The following is an 8,443-nucleotide window of genomic DNA, read 5'->3' on the forward strand; positions in this document are numbered from 1 at the left end:
TCATATATTTATAGATATTTATACACTATACAAAGTTGGCAAAAATACATAAATAAATACATTAAATTAGATTGTACACATCACAATTGTGTGTTTTAAGTTAGAGCACTCTTTGTTGAAGAGGTGGGCCATGGCAAGTTGAGAAAGGAGGTGAAGAAACAGGAGTGTTACCCTCGACATCCCTTAACACAAAGGAGTCACCATCAGACTCTGCGAGTAGTGTTTCAGCGTATGGCGTTAGATCAATTAGGTGTATTGCTTATTACCTACCTGATTAAAAATGTCCACATTATGGCAGGAGTTAGAGGCCGCTCTAACCGAATCACAAAGTCTATTTACAACCAGCGAGGAGAGAAAAATACACGTACTCTAAAGGATCTGGATTTAGAGAAAAAAAGTCTGAATTTATTTGCATCGATAAACGACAGATTGTGTGTGTGTGTGTGTGTGTGTGTGTGTGTGTGTTTTCTGACTCCCCCTGGGACTCCCTTTAAGGATGGTATTACAAATGAAGGCAGGACTGTATCCACTGTCCTTCCTGCAGACGGCTGCTGGGAGTATCTGCTGTACCATATCATGTCTGTGGCGGAGACAGTCCGAAAAGTAATACGAAGCCGATAAGCTCCATCCCTGCGCTGTACACAGGCCCGGCCAGATACATGAGGCTGTGGCATATTGAAAATAGGGAAGTGGGTGTACAGACACCTGCAGAGAATAACTGGACTACAGCCCTGTGCATTTTTATTTTTTGGAAGCAGCAGTGGGCTGAATATATGTCTGCTGAGAGGGCACAGAGCACAGTTTGGACATTTGGAGAGATCAATCTTTGGCTGATTAAAAACCCTTATTTCCACTGTGTCTGCCATACGGAGGTTTATAGTTTGGCTCTTGCACTAATCCTGGGTTTTTCTGGGAGTTTTAGAGTTCTTACAAATATCTGACTAAGCAGGAGACAAGCATATTATGCGGCGAGTTCACGGCAGTCAGTTGTGCTTAATCATGAGTCCTAACCCCAAATAAGAGGCTGAATCACAAGCATGCAAATAGTCTTTACAGGGTCAGGTGGATGATGTACGTCCATCCACTTGGAATCCGCTCCCTCCTCCATACATGCCCATCCCCATGTATGGCCTCCAGCAGAGCAATAATGACTCCAAATTCAATGAGGAAGGCATCATCAGTGTCAGTACAGGGCCAATCCCGTCTAACACAATGGCATTACAGTAAATCCCCAAACCTATAAGCAGACAGGGTGAGATGTGATGCCAAGCGACAGGGGCAGACTGACTCCACAGGGAGGCGAACAGTCCTCTCACACAGCCCACAGAGGAGCACTCTGTTTTTCATGTTTGTAATAAAAACACAAAGATGTTTTATGGCATAAATAACACACGCTACAATTTGTGCCACATATCGCTCAGTCTATTTCCCAGAGGTGTGGGGGGAGGTGGGTGGGTGGGGGGGTGGGGGGGGTAAGGTAAGTGGCAGTGTTGCTACAGTGGGCCTGGGATGTGTTGGGTATCACTCCTTCCCTTTGTTTCTCTTGCCCCGACCTCACGACACCTCCAACAAAAATACAGCGGACATCAAAAGCCCTTATTCAAGAAGGGCAGGTATAATCAGCTTCAGCATCGTCAACATCACCACTGTTATTCATGAATATCATTGTTTTCTTCATCATTTCAAGTGACAAATGAAAACTCGGCGTACAACAAATGTTAAATTTTCACCAACGATATTTACATAAAGGTTTTCAAAAACAGAAGGATTTTCTTATCACATTTTTGTAAAGAAATAAACCCAACACAAGAACACCTAGCACACACATACATACACACTGACCAACAGTCAAATGTGAACAGAAAGAAAAAATATATTATTACTTGTTATTGTTTTTCATATTCATTTTGTTACCATTCAAATAATGCTTAGGCTACTTGAACCCTGATTGGGAGAAGTCACATTGGTTTTCACCAGATGCTTAAAACAATTGAAAGGGTGAGTTAGGGGAGGTGAGGTCTGTCTGCGCAGGGTGAGACTCACACGGGGACTGACAAAGGTCACCAAGAAGACTTCCGGTCTGACTCAGCCGCCATAATATGATTCAGCGGAATAAAACATCGACTGCAGTCCCTCCAGGATGAGATTACTACGGCCTGATTTTAATCCACGCGCGCACCTGAAGTTCTCCAAGGCATAAAGCACAGTGTACCCTTAATTCAATATTGCACAAACTACAGCAAAGCAGGCACCTTTCCAATAGCGTGAGTCATTGACACTCATCTTAAGGAAGCCATATCCATCAAGGAAAACTAGTGTCGCAGAGTAAGGAAGGGGCTGAGAGTATGACAAGGACAAACAATATCATCAGGCTCCGAAGAATATCTTGCTAATCCCTTGGCAAATAGGTGTGACCCCTTGAGCCAATAAAGCTTTCAGTTATTTAGAAAGTAAACAGAGAAGGGACGGCTGCTGGTGACAATGATGAATTTGGGGGGACACACCCATGAATAAACATCTTAGAGAAGATGAAAGTCCAGGAGATGGATCTTCTCCTTCACTACATCCAGCTGGACAGACTGATAACGAGACTGAGACGCTACAGTCACGCTAGCGGCTAAATGCTAATGTCAGCAATGCTAATATGCTGATGTTTAGCAGGTATAATGTTAACAGTGGCTGTGTTTGAAATCTCTCCGTATTTACTATATAGTGCAATGTATAGTATATATATATACCACTAGGCTTAGTCTGCCCATGGCATGTTCACTACTTTGTTCTAACAATCCCACAATGCAATGTGCCTCATTTTATAGATGTGAAAATTAACATTGTGCAAAATTATGAAAAGTGTCCGAAATATCAATCTACTGCTCACTACTTAGTGAATAATTGAGTGTCTCTTAGTAGTGAACGAGTGAACAAGAGGGTGACACAGCTCTTGTTCATCACCTTAGTTTAGCTGATTAGCATGCTAACATTTGCTAATTAGCACTAAACATAAAGTACAGCTGAGGCTGGTGGGAGTGTCAGAAGTTTTGCAGGTATTTAGTCATAAATCAAAGTATATAAAGTTTTGACATGATGATGACGCTCGATGAAAAGTTAAAGGATCTCCAAAGTTATTGTAGTTCATCCTTTGAGGGACATGAATGTCTGTACTTAAGTTGTCGAGACATTTCACTAAAAGCCAAGAATGTCACGTTGGTGCAAGTGGAACAGTCACCAACATTAGTAAGCTTCATCTCCGGGAGACCATGAACATCTGTACAAAATTGAATGCAATAGTTGTTGAGATATTATAGTCGTGGTCAAAATGACAGACCGACATTGCCATCCCTAGAGCCACGGAGCTAATGTGGCTGAAAACACATGTTGGCTGTTGTTAATGTTGACGAAATTTGCATAAAACTTGAAAACAGAAATCAGAAAGTGTTCCAATACCATCCAGATTGAACACTAATTATAGAAACAGGAAATAAGCAGGGTAAACATTTAATTTACGTAACTCAAAAGTCAGTTTTAAGAGCCTTTATTCAGTGGCAGAGTTGTGGGCAGTGTTGGCTGTGTCTGTCGTCTTGAATTAATCCTTAGTAATCAAACTAACCTACCAGTTGTCTTCCCCCTGATGGAAGACAGAGCTGAGGCTGAACACAAGGAGAGCAAGTACACTGAGTGGAGCATCTGCAACACTGCCATGCTATATTCATGGGCTCAGGACAGTTGAAGGTCATTGCTGACTGAGTGTCGGTGCCAACAAAACGCGATATGTTTAGAGGTGTGAGACAGGTGGCAGTATAATAAAACTGGGATTTGGAAATTGCTTTCTCCTTTATACTGTTTGGCTCTGAGCTCACCATCCATTTTAATGGTGCTGCTGTTTGGCTGCTGGCGATGAGAGAACATAATGTTTGGGACTCCTGCTTATTTTATGGAGTGTGCAACTTTGTGGATACTCTGTGATGAATTACTTTCCACTGTGATACACTGTGTTTCCTAAAGTAACTCTAATTTTTGTCCCATTTTTAGAGGTAACTGTTAACTTTGTGACCTTGAGCATAAATAGTCTAACTAATTTTGTGAGTAATGCTTTTCTGTTTGGGCTCTCAGAGACTAATAGGGAGATGGCCCTGTCAAGATAACACACTGCATATGTATTTCTTTGTGAATGACTTTCAGGCAAACAAAATAAATATATATTTGTTTCTGCATAACCTCTACAACATATTAAACATGCTATATCTCCTTATCTTGGTAATATAACAAGGCTTTATGGTCTTTTCTGTATTTTGTCACCTTCGTCAAATATGCAAGCTCAGTTTATGGCATTTTCAGTGAGGCCAGAAGAAAATAAAAATATTTAAAACTGCAACAACTGCCAAACATAACTTTGACATATACTCACGTTAAGTTGATCTGGCAGACTTGTTAGCAAACAGCTGCTTATTTAGACATCCAGTAGTTATGGAGCAACATTAACATTAATTTGGAGTCGTTTTTCTGGCCACCTGATGAATGTAAGTCCAATGTTCACACAGTTTTAGCTCTTTTTTTGGTCTCCACCACCATCCTGAGGTACATTTCTAGCTCTTTTAGCTGTTAAATGCTTCTCCGTGATCACTACAAGCGACCCTTTTCAAATTGTCATCACCTTACATTGTTATTATAAATAATATCAATTAGCTGCTTTAAAGGGGAAAATTGTTGATTTTGCAATTCATATTATTTTTACATCCGCAGCTGTGAGGTCTGTGGTACCCTAAACATTGAGGAAGTGAAGCCAATGTCAACTAAACACAGGGTGATAAAATTAGGAAAGAAACACATTTTAGAAACAACTTCATTTAGCTCAGTAACTTCCTGCCTTTGCCCAAAGGTTGGGCTAAAGTGTCACTGGCTGCTTATTTGATGACTTCCTATTCACATTTGAGAAGTATTCAAAAGCACTCAGTGTTATAATTTTTAAAAAGCCCAATCCTGTAGCCCTCCAGCCTCCAGTCTATCTTCGAGGATCAGCCGCGTCACACTGTGCCTCATGTTACTAAAAATAAAGCCATATCCCCCAGTTTACAGGGTCTCTGATGACTAAGCTTTGTAAACCCCTGTAGCACAGCAATTTATCACTCGTTGAGCAACATGTAATCTTGGTGAAAGGAACTGGCAGAGCTATTGTGTTGACTCATCACCTGCACACCTGCACATTCAAACCACGTTTGGTTTTCACCGCTTCAGCGGCGATCGCCTCCTGATTATTTCCATCATTTTTGACTGACGAGCCTTTATCCCTGTCCGTCATCTTCATGGTTACTAATGAGAGCGCTCCACATTTTGTATTATTCTTAGCAAGTATTACCTCTGCAAATAGTGAGTCCCCCAGGTCCGAGGAAGCAGATATTGCTCCTTTCTGACCACCTAATGGGAGTGTAATGTGCTGTGACACTGCAGGCAGTGGCTGTCAAAACAGTGGGCCCTGTTCCACGGCTGGCCAATTGTTCTGAAGGGTGCTGGACTGGATCAGTGCATCACAGCAGCCAGCACCGAGTCTCACACGAAAACACACTGCCCAGAACACACTCGCAGCACACAGTGTGCTGCCCAGACCGGCTTTTAGAGACAGCAGACGAGGACTAACTTTGTGCACACTGGACTACAATTACATAATCTTTCTCGTGGTGATCAGGTTATCGTCACCACAAATCAATATGTGCACAAATACATGAGATACTATCAAATTATCGCACGATAAGAGAAAATAAAATCCACTGCAGGGCCCACAGCATTTTAGGCAAGGATTTTAATGAGGCCAGAGTTAGTAAAACTAAATATGCTGCATTAATGGAAGCAGTGACGCTTCAACGAAAAAACAAAATGATTATATTTGCTTGCTAAGTCAGTCTAACCTGAGAGATGTTTAAAAGGTGGATCCTCATTTATAAGTCGCTCAAGTAAAACAAATCCTAAATAGTTTACAGGATTATGCTTCACAGGACTTTATGAATGTAAAAACACAGACAGACAGTTACAGTAAAGAGCAGACTGAGAAAGAGTCTGTGTGAGCAACTCTTAATGGCTGACCGTATTCACGTTGCTGCTTCATGACTGTTTTATTTACGTTACAGAAATATCGAGCTGAGCTGAATGTGCCTGACAAGCAGGGCAGCTACCAGCACACTCTGTGGTGCTCTCAAGCACTCAGGGAAGAGATAATGTCTAATCTGCTTCTACAGTATCTCAGAGTGACAGATCAGACCATCTAATATCACACCCGCTGTCTGTGATACTCAGTCGTTCATAGTTTCGGTGAACAACAACAAATACTCGGAGAAGGCCATGTTATCTTATTTTTCTTTCAGCGTTAAAGCCATAACGCACATCTGTCTTACTGTTTCCAGATATGCACTTATTGTTTCAGCATCATGAACTCATACAGAAGCATCCAGCCTCTTGGTTAGAGCTCTGACCATGCTTGCTGTTGATCAACACATTGTGTAATAGCGCTGTCATGTTGGACGGCCTCCATGTGACAAGCAGACGAGCCTGATCTCTCCATCCACGCCTGATATTTCAGACACTAGCAGCCTGCCACCAGGAGTCTGGTAGCTGACATACAAACACACACACACACACACACACACACATACACGTACGCAGGTACATTGAGAGGAACAAGTAGAGGAGGATGAGAGCCCTACATCCATCCTCTGTGTCCTCCACTTCATCTCCAAACCCTGAAATCACAGAGCAGACGTCTCCTCTCCCCAACTGCTGCTCACCCTTTCAGATACTCCTCCCTTAATTTTCACCAGTACTATAATCATCATCAAAACTGTCATCATCATTATTGTTATTACATTTTCAAAAAGTGCAGATAGAACACCCCCATGCCCTCGTTCAGAAGGCAGGGCAGTAAAGGAGGATGGGGAAACAATGGCAGTAAGAAGAGCAAGAAGAGCGCAAGATGAGAAAGAGAAAAGAGAAGAAGATTTCTGCCAAGTCTGAATTGTGTTGCTCCTGTGTACACACACACACACACACACACACACACACACACACACAACAACAGGCACACATTAACGTAGCACACCATACAGTCAAAACTGGTGGAGGTCGACCCCCATCAGCACAAAACAAGAGCACAGGGCAGCACAAAGAATTCATAGCATCAATAAACAGACAGAAGTGTGCACACAACCGAATGCATGTGCACAAACAGCGCAAACTTTGCCTTTTGCTTCTGTTTTCATCTTAACATTGGAAGAAGATTTTAAATTGGTTTCTTCAGTTGGTGATGCTGCGAAAAAATGACATCATCGTATCATAGCGGATTTGTTTTCTTTTTTTTTTCATCTTCTTTTTTCTCTCTCCATGTCAGGGCTTTTTGTCTGGAAAAATCAGGAGCGATCCATTTCACAAGTTTTATTGTGTTCCTGCTTTCCCAGCTTCGGAAAGTTCAGTTTATTTATTTATTTTTTAATCTCTATTTTTGTTGGAGCTACAGCACAGCACCCACATCACACAGACGACAAGTGGGGGTACGGGGGGGGGGGGGGGGGTCCAGAAAAGGAGGTGGGGGGGGGGTCACTAATATTGTGCCAGAGGAAGAGAAAGAGGGAACAATATTGTGAAGAGATAAAGAAGAGTGTAGAGAAGAAAAAAGAGGAGGGAGAGAAGAAACAGCAGTATCAACAACTCCATCTTGAGTTCAGCTGGTTTCATCACAAACCGAGTATTGATTGCTTTCGACAACTTCAGCTGAACATTAAACCACTTTTGAGTAAAAGCAGGGACTGAAATGGGGAGAGGATATAGTACACTTGAGACAGATGACAAGGACAATGCGACAAATGAAGAGACGGGAGATGGGAAACAGCAGACAGGCTATGGGTAACATACTGTATACTAGTCATGTGTATAGGGGAGTTCTGCCAATCTATACACCTAATATATTAATATGTATATGTACATATAGTACATACTGTATAGTATTGTGTACCTGGAATAGTCATACAATAGGATTATATGAGATTAGATCGTTACTTAAGATTCTCTGTGATCCCACGGGACTGGCACCTTAAATGGGGTCAGGGGCTGCAGTGCAGTTCAGAACCAAGCAGTCGACAAAGAAACTGAATATCAGACCTCCATAGGCAAAGTGCATAAGGACAGACAGACATACAGACAGTCAGAAACAGGGGGACCATTGGCGAAGTGGGGAGACAGAAATTAAGAACAGCTGTATGAAGAGGAGGGAACAGAAGAACAGCGAAGAGTCGGAGAGGAATAGAGATTTTGAAAGAAAGGAGTTTAAAGGTTTAAGAGAGCAGATGGCTAATTGTACCCGTGTTTCGCAGCCTGGCAGCAAGTCAGTCTTGTGCATAAGGACAGGAGTGGGAGGAGGGGAGGGAGGAGGGGGAATAGGAGACGGGAAGGGGCCATGGAGGAA

This window comes from Enoplosus armatus, chromosome 6 (assembly GCF_043641665.1).
Source record: "Enoplosus armatus isolate fEnoArm2 chromosome 6, fEnoArm2.hap1, whole genome shotgun sequence".
NCBI classification, from domain to species: Eukaryota; Metazoa; Chordata; class Actinopteri; order Centrarchiformes; family Enoplosidae; genus Enoplosus; species Enoplosus armatus.